This window comes from Quercus robur, chromosome 1 (genome assembly GCF_932294415.1).
Source record: "Quercus robur chromosome 1, dhQueRobu3.1, whole genome shotgun sequence".
NCBI lineage: Eukaryota > Viridiplantae > Streptophyta > Magnoliopsida > Fagales > Fagaceae > Quercus > Quercus robur.
In genome coordinates, this window is record NC_065534.1 from 5,670,869 (window position 1) to 5,686,881 (window position 16,013).

The window sequence follows — 16,013 nt, forward strand, 5'->3', positions numbered from 1 at the left end:
TGATTAGCAATATTTTAAACGATATCTTAAAATCCACTGCTTCTACAATGGTCTGTCAAAACTATTTTTATACACAAGTCCTTGCCTAAAGAAATCACTTCTATTCTCGCGGGCCAATGAGTGTTTAACTTTTAATTCAGATAATATTTCCCATCTTAGTTATTAGTATAGGGAGTATTTATATTGGGCAAGACTTAAGTACAGTAATTAGGTGCTATTTTTTAAGTTTCTCTTTTAAGATTCTGCCATGTAGATTTTTGTTCATGAGTTGAAAATGTATTTTTTAGTTAAGTAGTCATATGACTGAATTTTAGAAGGGGAACCTAAGGTATTGTATCTAAGCAGGGCCGGCTGAATGGTGGAGTAAGAGATGCAGTCGCCTAAGGCCCCAAGTAAAAAAAATGCCCCCAAATTTTGTCCAATAGGGTTATTTATAATCAATAAAAAAATTTTTTTTTTACCAAATGAAAAACAAATAAAATATAGAAAAAATGCAATGTTCATAATATTTTTCACAACACTTTTAGAACTAATGCTAAGTAGCAGGTTGTTACAGCCTGTTATTGATTGCAAAAAAATAATTATAGTGATATTTTCAAATAGAAAACAAAAAGCAACTTAAAACCTAGAATTTGTTGTAGAAAATATTGTGAATGTTGCACTTCTTAAAAAAAAAAAATAGTAATAAAAGTTTATTTAGCAAAATTTTACTAGTTCTCATCTAAGTCTACCACTAATACCACTCTTTTACTTACCACTATCAATCTACCACATCAACAAGTATGAAAAATTTTGTCAAATTTTTTTTTGTCTATAAAATTTCTAAAAAAAGAAAAAATTTTACGTAGTTCATATTAATTAGTAGTAATTTTGCATCTAAAATAAAATAATCAATTTTTGCCTTAGGCCTCCAAATGCATCAAGCCACCCCTATATCTAAGTTTTGTACATTCATATTTAACTGTGTATTCAATATGATTAATTACAATCTTATATGTAACTGTAAGTGTGAATACTTTTTTGTATGATAGAAAATCTTTAGGTTTGGCTCAAGATATGTTTAATTAATGTAAATTTTATCAATGCTAATATTAATACAAAATTAAAAAATGATTAGAAATTAATAGTTATTTCATCTATAAAATATTTAAATCTAAATTGCATTTAGACTTCCAAGGTCTATTACAAAACTAAACGAGTTCTACTTGATTTTCATTGTGCCCCAAATTATCAAAATAATTAATACTCCCCCTTTGCTCTTTTTTTGATGATTGAAGTCAATACAATAAGAAACCAAACATATCTTTTCTTAGTAATATTCTAAATTAAAAAAAAAAGAGGTAAAACACATTTTAATACCTTAACTCTGGTTAGGTCACATGAGTTTAAAATTATATAAAGTAAATTGTAACCAAATGGTTAAAAAAAAAAAAAAAAAAAAAAAAAAAAAAAAAAAAAAACTTACATGTTCTCATAGCCAAAGGAACTAGTAAACATATATGCACTCGTGTCACACATCTACACATATGACAAAGCAATGCCACCTCCATAGCCAAAGGGTTCTCTATCATATGATCATATTCCTTGTGATACAACCACATAAAGCTGAATCCAACCCATTCAAGACTTGTCCAAATACACTCAATATCCTACATTGTCACCACACTACAAGAAAATCAAGCAGTTGCGGCGGACCTATTGCGGCGGGTGCCAAAACAGCCGCTATAGGTCGCCCTATTGCGGCGCGAATTGGGCCAGCCGCTGTACAGGAGATCTATTGCGGCGGGCCAATAGCCCGCCGCAATAGTTATAGCTATTGCGGCGCGCTACAGTGGCGGGCCAATATCCCGCCGTAATAAACGTGTTTCAGCGGCCCAAAGGTTAGCTATAGCGGCGGGTCAATGACCCGCCGCAATAGGCCCTTACATTTCCCACACCCGATCCTAAATTTTCCCTCTGTTTTTTTTTCCCTATTCATTTTAGAACCTCTTCGTTTTCCCTCTGTCTCCCACACTCTCTCTCTTTCTCTCAGACACTGAAAATCTCCTCACTGTCTCATCTCTACCACTGCCCACAAACCTATAGCCACAGCCACCACCACCACCACCTCCCAACCCCCAACCACAACCACCACCACCACCCAAAAATCGAGCCTAGTTAGGTCCAAAAAGAAATGGGTTAGGTCTAGCCCGACCCATTTCTCTTATCCTTTCTAACCCTAACGGTTCATGCCCCTAATCTAGAACCTTCCCTCTTGACAGAAACCAATGGATTGAGCAACCTGATCTCATCGCCTCAAACCGGCACCGCCATCAGTAGAGGCGGGTTGCTCCTCATCAAAAACCCTTACCGAGATCTCTCTAATCTAGGTTCGATCTCTCTCTCTCCCTCTAGACCTTGATTGGCCTTTCCGATCAACATTCCTTTGAGCTTTGAATTCGACCACTCAGTTTTGTCCAACTTGGTTCGCAGAGTTCCAGGTCTGGCTTTTTGTTTTTGTTTTTGTTTGTACATTTATCGCTTCAATTTGTGTTAAAGATTGCTTTTTTTAGATGTTTTGGTTTCTGGGTATCTGCATTTTACCATTTCTTCAAAGTTATAGACTGATTTCAATGGGGGGTAGTGTTTTTGTTTTTATTTTTTTAGGTGTTTTGTTTTTTAGATGTTTTTGTTTTTGTTTACAATTTTGAACTTAGTTGGGTTTCTTTGGAAATTCTTATGTTGATGATAATGACTGATCTTATATCAGCTTTGTTTCAATTTTGAGTCAAACAGTGTATACAATGGGCTAAGCATGGTTGTGTGCATTTTAATGGCTTTTTGATTTCAACGGGGGTGGTGTTTTTGTTTTTATTTTCCCGACTGGTAGTGGTGATGCAGTTGTGGGTTTGGTGGTTGGGGTTGCGGTTGTGGGTGGTGGTGGTGGTGGTGACGGTGGCATTATCTATGAGAAATACAATGGACCTGATGTTCATTTGTTGCGTTAGTATTTAATTGGCTTGTGAGATTGATAATGGAACAACCAGTTAATTTACTGAAGTTTGTTTACTTAAAGCATGTTGATATATATATATATATATATATATTACTGTGAATCACAAGATACTATTTGTTTGTCCATGTGCCACACCTAAGTGTCTGAATCTGTTCCAACCATTGGACCAATGCATGCTTTTATTCTGCTTGGACTAACAGTAGTGGTGCATGCCACTCTGATAGGCTACTCAGATTAAACTAACCTTACCTTGTAGAATATCAATTAGAATAAGGTATTCATTCAACTCCTAATTTGCTACGTATGTTACTGACTTATCATAACCTGAGGTACAATTTATTAACATTTGGACAACAGAGATGAATAAACAGATGACTTATTAATAGTTGTATTGTGATAAGTTGATGGCTGCATGGTAGGAGATATGGTTTTAGGTGGTCCAACATTTCCATTGATGTATCTTGTTTTTCTTTGTTTTTATGGTTTCTGGTTTTCACTAATCCACTTTCATATCCTTTTAACAATATTGTTCTTGTTTTGTCCTGTAGACTATCGTTGTTGTTTCTGTTGCCCCGCATGGAGTTGTACAGCTTGGCTCTTTAAATAAAGTATGATAAGTTCAAAATTCATTTGGTGCATTGTCACAATCATGCATGATTACTGAAACTTTTACTCCAAGTTGATGTTTGTGCAGTTTCCTATGGGGCTACAGGATAGATATTGAACTTAGCTTTTTCTTTGTTTATTTATTTTTAATTTTCAACATTGCTGTGTTTGGTATTATAGCTATTCAGATGTTAATTCACTTCTGTTGCAATACTTGCTTCTGCAGTGAATAGTGACTGATGAACTGATCAAATTTCTCATGTTTGTATGCTTTATTGATGATTATTGGTGCTTTTACACCAAAAAAAATAGTGACCATTGTAATGGTGAGAGGACGGAGATATCACCAAGTCACCTCTCTCAGGGCCCTGTTTTGGCAGGATCAATAATATAAAACGTGGATTTTATAAAATGTAGTTGTTTTGAAAGTGTATTGTAAAATAAATTATTAAAATAGGTAAAGTATCTTTTTAAATTACTAAAATTATATATTTGGTAGCTTCTCTTACTTCTTTTCAAGTTACGAATAGCTGATATGTTCTTTGTGCAATATTCATGAAGTTACTATTTGGGCTGTCTCATGTAGTTGAATGAATTCAGCCTCTGACATTGGTACCTTCACTTCAACCTACAAGTTTTTGCAAAGTAGTCAACATAGTATTATTACCTATGTTTTGTTACCCCCACTATAACTACGTATTTACCTGATTTTATTTTAGAGGAAAGTGATGTACAATGGGCTAAGCATGGAAATTCTATAATGTGGATTTTTTGTTTATTTCAATAGTGAACTTAAATATCGTATTGTTACTAACAAAGAATCTATTAAGATTGAACTGGGGTTACTTTTCCCCTAATTAAGCCATACGAATTTAGGGACTGGGTTCTATGTCTCTATGGTTCAACCTGGTGTTCTAGGAATTCCAATTGAAGTGAATTCATTGTATAAAATACAATTAGTTTGTAATGAGTTTGATTGGTATAGGTATGTGGCTTTGAAGGTTTTGTCTTGATTCATTGTTATTGACATCTTTGTGTTTGTCCTCTATGTGTTAGTTTAAATTTTCCAGTGAATAATTTGAATTAGATTAACTTTATTCTCTTCTCACTGAATCTTAGGTTTTTCCTTTTTGGATTTATGACTCAACTTTTGAATAAAATTTTGTTATTCAAATTTAATCTTCTCCACTAATGCAACGTAGTAAATTCTCTCAAACCTCCACTACCAGTTGAATTTCTTGTTCGTCCTTATACTAATTTCTGCTAGCTTGTCATTATGAGAATTTATGCTAAACTATAATGATTAAGTCAAAACAATGGCTATTCATTATCATGTTTTTTTCTTTGGGGGTGGAGGGATTGGAGTCTTTTCTATGGAACACTATTGTTAGAGCTAGCAAGTCAATTCCATTGGTACTATAGTGAAATTTTTATCACTTACAAAAAAATAATAATAAGTAACAAACAGACACTAAGATACTTTATTAAGCCATGGATGCTACTAAAAAAATTTTAGGGAATGAGTTATTTAAAAAAAGTTCTCCAATAAATGCAAGTATTATTAGCAATAGAGTGAAAATGTTTAGGGTCAATCCCTACCATCAAACGGTAGGGCTGGTAATGAGTTATTACCAAGTGCTCTACCATCAAACGGTTCTCACTTTGCCACTGCCACTGCCAAATTTCATGGCAGCTCAATTGGGTTTTCAAATCCTCGCTTTTTAGGGTCCCTCTCCAAATTCGTATGTATTCTCACTCATTGTACCCTAATGTACTACCATCTTCAGCATGTTTATTTTTATTTTTTATTTTTATTTTTTTTAGTTTTGATTTATTTATTTATTTATTTATTAGTGTTATATAAGCTAAGAATCATGGGCACGTTGAAAAAATTGGACACTCTTGTAATTGGGTTTAATCCAAGTTAAATGGTTGTTAAATGTTAATTTGGAAAAATTTGTGATTTGGTTAAATCTGTCTCGGTAGTTATAATGCTTTGTTAATTTTTATTTGGTGATTTTGCTTAACTTTTTCACTCTATTGGGAATTTTGTCAGTTGAAAAAACATTTCTGTTAACTTGCATTTTCCGTCATACCAAGTGCTCTAATAAAGTGCTCTAATAAATCTCTGTTAAATTTTAGGGATGATATTGAAGTTTAGGAAAAAAAAAAAAAAGAAAAAAAAAGAAGAATGTGTGTCAGTTTGTTTTTTTGTTTACTAATAAATTTCGAGAATAGAATTTAGCTTATTTACGCATGGTTGGAAGTACCCAACGCCATCTATGAATATAATGTATGGTTGGAAGTACCCAACGCCATCTATGAATATAATGTATGTATGTATGTATGTAAAATATTATTGCAGTAAAATAGTCTGATTGGATTATCATCGCTTTTTTTTTTTTTCTTTTTTTTTTTTTTTGAGTTTGCAATCAATTTCCTCACACTGTCTGTCACACATACACCTAAAATGGCAAAATCCTCTTGCATTCAAAATTTATCATCTTTCAGCTAATATATAATTTTTTATAATCCCCATTTTCCTCTAGTTACAAGTTATTTGCTTTGTAAATTTCACAAGTTAAGACGACTTTTGTCAAAACACAGGCCACAAACCTTCTAAAAAACTACTAATAATTTCGGTCTACCAATTAAGTTGAGTAAACTCTATTAGATTTAAAATATTATACATGGTTCTCAAGATACTAAAATAAAACCAAGATTTTAAAATTATTTCACTGATTTGTGGGAAAAATAATAATAAACAAGCATTTTTCCAAAAAAAAAAAGGAAAAAGGTTATTGGACCCTTGAGAACTAATTTTTAAACTTTTATCTTTTTTTAAGTACTATTATTCTTCACATGAAGCAAAATATTTCTTAACAAACTTAATTAACATTTTTTTGAAATATGCTATCTTTGGTTTTCACAATTCTTTTTAGCGGGGCTGAAGATTAAATCTTTGGTTTCAGGGAGTCAGTAAAATTTTCTATTGGGGACAATGGCTGTTACTGTGAGACTCATGGCTTCAATGGTAGCATTACTTGGTACAAGTATGCGGGGTTGTCCATTGCATTTGAATGCTCAAAATACTAGTGTAGCATATAATGAGTTTGATTTTGTCATAAGATTGTCAACACAGTTGTGTAAAAGCTAACAAAAAGTGAACATGGGTGCTCTGTTTTGATTTGATCTTTGGTTCTTAAAATTTTAAGGTTCCTGTCAACTTAAATTCTAGAGTGTTTCATAAGCCAGTTAGCCTTGTGAACTACAATTTTGAGAAGTATAAGCTTATTGTCACAGTTCTTAATGACCAAAATTTCAGTTAAACTCAGTCACTTGACCATTATTAATGATGAATGTTCCTAAGTTGTGGCTGGTTTAGACACCAATTCAGTAAATCAACCAATATCCTTGCATATTTAAGATAATAGAAAACCTCCAAAATTTCTAGTTCATGTTAGGTCCATATTTGTCATGATAAAAGTAAGAGTTAGACCTCGACACTAAGTTTGTCTTGAATACTTCTGGGCTCCACTGACACTGTGACCCATGGTTAATGTTCATTATTTTATCAAATAATTTTTGCTAGGCTCCACCTAGGCTAAGTAATACTTTAATACTTCTAATATATGTGTTGGTTTCATGTTTGTATTGTAAAAATATGGCATGAAATATTTACATGAATGATAATGTAAAAGCAGCCAGCTTTACATCTGAACCCGAAAGTATTAGCAATAGAATTATTAGATGATGAGGAATTTCTTGGATAATTTTAAAGTATGCCTTTTGGAGTAATTTGAGCATATTTAGAGAGTATTGTAGCTGTAAGGTTTCTGGACTGACTTCAATCATGAGAGTTTATGAGGACTCATTTAGTGGAACAAGCATTCTCTTTTACTAGACTGGGGGAAGTTAGAGCTTATAATTTATAGGGGTTTTTTTTTTTTTTTTTTTTTTTTTTTTTTTTTTTTTTTTGCTGCAATTGGTATAGTGCCTTTGGATCATTCACAGTGGTTTTATTTTTTTGGATTTTTCTATTCACTGATTTTTTTGGAATGTTTTTCTAAAAAGTTAACCTCTTTTTATATGATCTGTCTGCAATGTTGAACTTTTAACTTGCTATTCCACTAAGAAATTTTGACAATCAAATGAAGCATGATTAGTGAATTGTAGAGTTCTTTCCCTAAAAGCTTCAAATTTTAGCTTCCTAATCATGAAGGTTGATGTAGTTGAGCTTTAAACTAGTTTTCTATTGGGGAGGGTTTGGGAATTGGGATAAGCATAGGTCTTATTTTTTTTTTGAAATACATTGAAAATGCTGTTACTATTAGTTGTATGCATAATTTATAGGTTTTTAATATATTTCATTCTTCTTTATTTAGGTTTTTTTTTTTTAAATGCTGAATAAGCTTGAATTCCTATATATTTTATTCTTTACTAATAATTTGAGTCTGAAATATATGGAGTGGAGTCTATATGAAGCTGACCAAACCATGATATGACTTACAGTGAAAGAGCTTAAAAATCCCTTCATGAATTCCTTCCTTCCTTCAAACCCAAAATTCATTTTTTTTTCTTTTTTATAGTATGTTGAACTCTGAGAAATGCCAATGGCTGGAATTTTTCCCTCAAATGTTTTTGTTGTAGTCTAACTGGGCCTTTTTCGACGACCCAAAAAGAAAATCCCAAAGCCTTGGTTTTTTTTTTTTTTTTTTTGGGCGTGAGTTTATATTAGAGCATTCTACATTGGGCTCTTCCAATGGGTTTTTTTGCTGAATCCACCAACCTTAATAAAATAGTAAGTGGCATAAATTGTTTCATAGGTTTGACTAGTGACTGCATGCCCCTTAGCTTTTATTTTTAAATGACATTATGCATTTTATCATAATAATATATTTCAAATTAGAACATACTATATCAGTGACCTTGAGTTCATCTTAGAAACCAATAGTATTGATATTCTTAAAAGGAGGTTGGTTTTTGGATTGAAGGTTAAAGCATTGGTACTTAGCACTACTGTTGAGATATCAATGATATGATTTCTTCTTATAATTAAAAATTAAAAAGCTGTTAGAAAGTTATTTATTTAATTATCTCCATCAAAATTATATCCAAATTTGGAACTTTCTCATAAAGCCAATTCTTTTTCTTTGCCTCTCACCCTCCTTTCCATTTGTTTATTATTATCATCAATTTCTAATGTATGACTAATTGACAAGCACCAAGGCTGTGTGATCCCACTTCCTATATTTTTATTTATAGCACATCTTTTGGTTGGATTTATTCCTATTTTTTAATGGGAACCAACTTTGCTGAAATAGAGAGTGATTTCAGCACTGTTAAGAGGCAGGGACGAATAGAAATTCAAGATCATGCTATTCTATAAATAAATCTTCAAATCATTCCTTTTATATATTATATTCAATTGGAAAGCTATACATGAGTTAGTTAAAGAAATGATTATTTATTTGCTTTTGTTACTTTTCAATACAATGAGATCCATTAACTTTCTAGGATTGTAAATGCACCAAATTGCTCATAAATATCTTGCACTTGGCTTGATAAAAAATTCATTTATATTTGTTTGTCTATAAAGAAGCTAACTTTGGACCTTGATTTTACAATGAGATCCATTGTTTTTAGTCAAAACTCAAAGGATCTAAAGAAAGAAGCTTCACTTTGTTTGTTTGATCCATAGGGTGATGGGGCAAAAGGGACATTCACTATGGAACTATAAAAGGAAAATCCCTCACAATACTATTCTACAATCATCATGGATATACACACTTACAAAAAGAATCAACACATAAGCACTTATGTTGTAATTTTATTTTGGATGCTATTAATGAGATAATTAGTAATTTCATTTAATGAGATTATGCTGTAATTTCATACCAAATTCTTTTATTTATTTATTTATCATTTTGGTGCAAATATACTAGCATAAACTTGTGTGTTGTATCTAGATAAGCTTCCTTTGTGACTCACTCTCAGTTAAATTGCTTTGAAATGAGTCTTGTTTGAAAATTAACTTAGATATATATATATATATATATATTCTTTTCTTGTTGGCAGATTGCAAAAAGAAGAGGCACTATAAGTTTGTGTGATCAAAACAAGTGAAGTTGGTGAAAAACTTAAGGTTCTCTTTCTCTCTGTGTGCAAAAAGAAGAGGCACTATAAGTTTGTGTGATCAAAACAAGTGAAGTTGGTGAAAAACTTAAGGTTCTCTTTCTCTGTGTGTGTGTGTGTGTGTGTGAATTGGGGCAAGCAGGTGGCTTGCATGGAGTAATAAGGTGGTTTTAGCTGATATTGGGAGTGTTGACTATTTTGTGTAATGTTGGATGATTGTTATTGAGTTGTTTTTATTTGATTAATTCATTTTAAACGCTTCTCTATATCTTTTTCACACATATGGAACGCTAAAATGGAATTGCATATTTAAAGAGATGTCCATTCCTAAAGAATATTACTAGTAATGATGTTATAGTTACCAAATGTATTGATAACTTCTCTATGCATTTAAATTCATTGTTTGATTAGGAACATAGCTAAAAGTGAATGAGTAAAGATGATTGTTGTTGAGTTGTTTTATTTGATTAATTCATTTTAGGGGCTTCTCTCTATCTTTTTCACACATATGGAATGCTAAAATGGAATTGCATATTTAAAGAGATGTCCATTCCTAAAGAATATTGCTAGTAATGATGTTATAGTTACCAAATGTATTGATAACTTCTCTATGCATTTAAATTCATTGTTTGATTTGGAACATAGTTAAAAGTGAATGGTTAAAGATGATTTATTTCTTAAATTGATGTGAAATTATGTAAATAAAATGTATGTTAACTCTTGATTTGTGTTTTCATGAAATCACATTATAGTTGATTAGGTTAAAGTATAGTTGCTGCCTGTAAAGTATGATATAGATATATATTACAATTATAGAACAATTTTACACTACTTAATTGGGAACATGCGCAAGGCAACCATGGTGACCAAATGGGATCCATCATCCCTAAAATTTGAATCTGAAATATACTGTTTCCCCCCCCCCCCCCCCCACAATTAACTGCTTATTAGTAAACTTCATTAGTCTTTCGTCATGAAAATGCAATCCCAATTAAAAGTATTGGTGCTTCAATTGCAAGCCTAATGCCATTGGCAATTGCCTCTCCCACCAACATTGTCACAATCATGGTTGTCCTCTTTTTGTTGTCCTTACTACCAACATGAGCATGGTTTGGCCACCTTTAACAATCACTATTAAGTGTGAGTGTGTTGTTCTTTACATGGTTATCACTATTACTGCTTGTTGTCATTGAGACCATCAGCAACCTTATCTCCTCTATCATCTTAAACACTGTCAGCTTAAATAGCTTTTTTTTTTTTACCCCAGATCAAGAAACATGTCTTCATTTAACTTCTTCCCATTTTTTACCTTCATAATATTTTCTTGTCATTCTATTTCATTTATATGCACTTATTAAGTAATCATACTTTGTATGTAGGATGCTCCTCTGATCGAACAATCTCCAGCTCTCCCCAAATCATCAGCCGCATCTTATCAACCAAGAAGCTTATAAGTTTTATCTTGGAGTTCTTGGGCTTTTTTGTGTACAGAGAACTATGGAAGAACAACCGCATTTCTTGCAAGTGTTGAAAGACATTTTTAAACACTTTAGAATTTTGATTATAGTATTAGATTAATTTCAGCGGTTGTTTTATTCAAATGACCACATCTTTTTTTTGTTAATTTAAAGATGGTGGTTATAGACAATGTTATGTATTTGATAATATATTTTTATGTCAATATTATGTTAGTTTCAAGACATTTATGGTGTTGTTAATTAATTACATTCGTGATATTGTGTTAGTAGAGTTAAAACTATTACATGTCTTTTATAACAGGTTTGTGAACTTATTTACAAGCAAACAGCAGTTTTAAAACCTATTGGGAAAAAAAAAAAAACCTATAGCGGCGGTCAAAAAGCGCCGCTAAAGGTTCACATTTTACGTTCTAAATAAATACCTATAGCGGCGCTTATAGCCTGCCGCTAAAGGTTTAAACATATAGCGGCGGGCATGCACCCGCCGCTAAAAGTACATTCAGCTCTTCTCATCGATTCTCTATAGCGGCGGTATCTACCCGCCGCTACAAGTATACCAATAGTGGCGGGCATTATCCCGCCGCTAAAAGTCCATCTCATGAATTCTGAAGACATATTGCGGCGGTTTTATGCCCGCCGCAGTAAACCTTCACCCGCCGCTAAAAGGTGCATCTATAGCGGCGCTTCTAACGACCGCCGCAATATACCTATAGCGGCACTGCAGCACCGACGGGACGGCCCGCCGCAATAGCACCCGCCGCTATAGGTCGAATGTACCTTTAGCGGCGGTTTTTGGGGCTTTAGCGGCGGTTCTGGACCGCCGCAATAGCCCGTTTTTCTTGTAGTGCCACTCATATATCCATATATAAAAACAAAACCACAAAGTTATCGTTCATAGCCCTTCAATGTTCAACCATATATATATACATGCCTAACTATCGTCGGCAAAAATTCTCTGGTTTAAATTTATTTATTTTTATTGGGAATACTCTGCGTCATGAGGGACCAAGGGGAGCACATGTTAATTATTTTGATAATTTGAGGGTATTGTGTTTTTTCTTGAAATTTGGTATAATGAATTTAATTTTTAACCTCGAAGATCTCGTCATCTAGGTATGCAATTTACGTAATGTTTAAATTTTAATTTTTTTTTATATTTCAAAAGTATGTACAAAACTTAATTAATTATATAAGGGACATATTTTTATGGAATTGACATATTTTTTGATAAAACGCATTTTACTTGTATTTGGGTAAATTTAAGTAGGTTCAAGATGATCATTACAAGTGGTTACATTGAAGACATGAAGATTACTCAAGAACTGCTTAGAAAAATGCAATCTACAAGTCTTGATACCTCCTCGACAGAAGTTCGATCTGTTGAGATTCATTAAAGCTTGACACACGTCTCGATTTATCGAACTTACAGGATTTAGACTTTAGTCAGCTTCGTTTTTATTCTAAAATGCTATTTGTTTAAGGGTTTGTTTAATCTTTATTGGACTAGGAATGCCCAATGTTTGTGTATACCTATTTGGAATAGGAGAGCCCATTGAGCTCCTATTTAAGCAAGGAGGTGGAAAAAGAAAAACCTAACCTTAGAGAGTTTCATTAGATTTTCTTTTTAAAACCCTAGCCTCCTCCTACAGAAGAAAGAGATCTTACTGCGTTTCTTGTATGCCTTTGGGTTCTGTAACCAAGCAAAATCACTCACACCATCATTGAAGATCTTATTGGTGTTTCTATGTGGAGTTGTTGCAAATCAACTACGACAATCAAAGGGTTGCTATGGAGTTAGTTACATACTGGGATCCGTGCATCATTGGTTAATCATGTACTGAGATTTGTGCATTGAACAGAAAGATTGCCGCTACAATACAAGTCCAATTGAGTATTGGGGTAAGAGTTCAATTGTAGATTGGTATTTCGGGATAGCCCAAAGGGTTTGGTAAGATTTCTTATACTTATAACCGCTTGTGATTGATAATAGTAGATTCTTGGGAGTGATGACCTTAAATTCACTCAATGGGGTTTTGTCTCGGAGGTTTTTCCCATTCGTAGACAAATCACTCGTGTCAAATTTATTTTCTGCTGCACTTAGTATAATTGGTGATTTGTTTGTACCTTCACGCTTTGCATGTATAATTGAACCTAATTAAATAAATTGGGTAATTAATTAATTTGCAAAGGGGTCGATACATTTTTGCCCTAACAAATTATATATAAAAAATAATATTTTATGAGTAAGAAGTTTAACATGATTTGAAAAATATTAATTCGATAATAAGTTATTTAATTATATAACATTAACAAATAATTATATTAGGTACAACCTGATAATGTTTAAAAAAAACATCATTTATATCATGTATTAAACTAGTAGAATGTGAAAAGAAAAGATGCTCTAAATTATAAGAGATATCTTATTGAAACAGAAGTCAAATAAGACATATTCAACACATGCTACGTACGTCTTTGAAAGCTTCTTTTCCTGGATATATGTACATTGTTATCATCTTGATGACAAGTAATTTTTAAATGCACCAGCTTCTATATTGTCGGCAATGGATCTCAAGCGTCGCGATCTGCGTCGATCGCGACGATCTGCGCAGATCGCGACGATCGCGACGCAGATCGCGACGATCTGCGCAGATCGCGACGCTCAAGCGTCGCGATCTGCGTCGATCGCGACACCGGGCCGCCGTCGATCGCGACACCGGGCCGCCGTCGATCGCGATCTTTCTTGTGGGCTGTTCCACTCGTCGTTGCTCTTGGTGGGGTTCATTCTGTTGCTCTCACCTCCCTTGGAGAGGTCTTCACTTGGTGTGTACAGATAAAAAAAATACCCTTTTGCTTAGAATTACTGTTTGGCATTTCTGTTCTGATTTTATTGGTGGTTGATTAATTTTGAAATTTTCTGGGTTTTTGTTTGAATTTGAATTTGCTGGGTTTGTATTTTTGTTTTGAATTTCTTTATTTATTTAAAATTGAAATTTTAAAGTTTGAAAGTATTAATTTTAAAAATTTTAATTTTAATTTAAAAAAAAAAAACTTTTGATTACCGAAAATTAATTTTTGGTAATCAAAGGTTTTTTTTTTTTTTTTTTAAAATTTAAGGGTATATAGCCGCGTTTTAAACGTGGCCTAAGGTTAAACCTTGGGCCGCGTTTAAAACGCAGCCCAAGATCACAACCTTAGGCCGCGTTTAAAATGCGGCCCAAGACCACAACCTTAGGCCGCGTTTTAAACGCGGCTATAGGACCCGGTCTTGGGCCGCGGTTAAAAAGTGTGGCCATAGGACCGTGAGTCCTATAGTCACAGGTTTTAGGCCACACTAGAAAGCGTGGCCTAAAAAAACGCGGCTATAGGCTATAGCCACGTTTTTTTGACATATAGCCACGTTTTAAAAATGCGGCCATAGAACCTTTTTTTTGTAGTGTCTCTCTCTTGAATAAAAAAGAAAGAGTCAAATTTTACCTTTATTAGAGCGGTGATTATCTTATAAGACCATGAATACATGATTGGTAGGTGGGTTTAATAAAGTTAAGATTTTTGGGTTTCATAAGTTGACTAAAATGTTTAAATCTGAAAATGCAATATCAATTTGCCGACGTGCTGAATGCCTAACTTTTTTTTTTTTGGAGAACCAAATGCCTACTTTTTTTGGAAATGCCTAACTTGATTTAGGATAATTATTAACTATGCAGGAAAAATTAAAAAATATAATAGAACATTTTCCTATTAAGTCAATGTTCCATGTCACTTTTGGGATATTATATCCAATACTTTCATATATTCAACATAATTTTTTCATTTTATTTTTTGAGAAGAAACATAATTTTTTCATTTGATCAATGATAAAAGCGACCATGTTCATTGGTCTGACTTCGAATAAAATTAAAATTTAATTATAGGATACTTTTTTTTTAGGAAAATAATTCTAGCATACCTAGATGATAATTCTTTTTTTTTTTTTTCGAGAAAAAAAAATCATAATTCATACCACTTTTCCCCAAGAAAAAGTTAGAAATGTTCTTCATTCATTCTTGGTGGATGGGGATCATGCATTGTTCTTGTTTCAAGGCATAAATACTAGATTCAACTAGAGGGCTCCCGCCCATCATCCAAAGTTAATTAATACTTGAAATGAAATGGAAAAAATTCTATCTTTAAAAAAAAAAAAAAAAATTATGGCTTTACAGATTGGACACTCCATCACCATATTCCATCACACAATTGCTTTATTGATTGAAGAGATCACACAATAAACTTTGAACCCCGAACTTCAATCTAATTCACCCTCTAAACACAATTAATTAGCTAATAAATTGAATTGTGCAACCTGATCACACAGTCAGGATGGCCGAGTGGTCTAAGGCGCCAGACTCAAGTTCTGGTCTTCGAGAGAGGGCGTGGGTTCAAATCCCACTTCTGACTTTTTGTGTTTTCTATTTATTCTTTTTTATTCTTTAATGGGGTTTCTATTTATATATTCTTTTTTATACATCTAAAGTCAAGTATTGTATCGTATAGTATTTACCAACTTTTTTGGATATGCGTTTACCATTTTTTTTTTTTTTTTTTTTGGGGATATCCCTAAAATGGGTTCTAAAGAAAGAAAAAGAAAAAGGATATGCCTAAAATATTGTCCTTTCACTTCTTCTTAATTGTAATTTAAGTCAAGTGTCATAATTAAAATAAATAAATAAAAAGTCATGCATTGTACCAAATTTTTGATATGTCTAAATTATTGTCATTTTCGAAATAATAAAATCCCATCGGAAAACAGTAATAGTAAC

At 32.9% G+C, this 16,013-nt stretch overlaps 1 long non-coding RNA gene and 1 other non-coding gene across 4 annotated transcripts; both read left to right on the forward strand.

Annotated features, from left to right (window-relative positions):
- Nucleotides 1-1,983: 1,983 nt before the first annotated feature.
- On the forward strand, nt 1,984-11,438 carry LOC126717639 (uncharacterized). Of its 3 annotated transcripts, none has more exons than XR_007652683.1 (4): nt 1,984-2,480; nt 3,544-3,603; nt 9,680-9,829; nt 11,116-11,438. It is a non-coding gene; the product is annotated as an uncharacterized LOC126717639 (long non-coding RNA). The 3 variants fall into 3 exon arrangements; XR_007652682.1 differs by having other exon boundaries at nt 9,680-9,746; XR_007652684.1 differs by having other exon boundaries at nt 1,984-2,369; nt 9,680-9,746.
- A 4,129-nt stretch (nt 11,439-15,567) lies between these two features.
- On the forward strand, nt 15,568-15,651 carry TRNAL-CAA (transfer RNA leucine (anticodon CAA)). Its single transcript has one exon. It is a non-coding gene; the product is annotated as a tRNA-Leu (tRNA).
- Nucleotides 15,652-16,013: the final 362 nt, after the last annotated feature.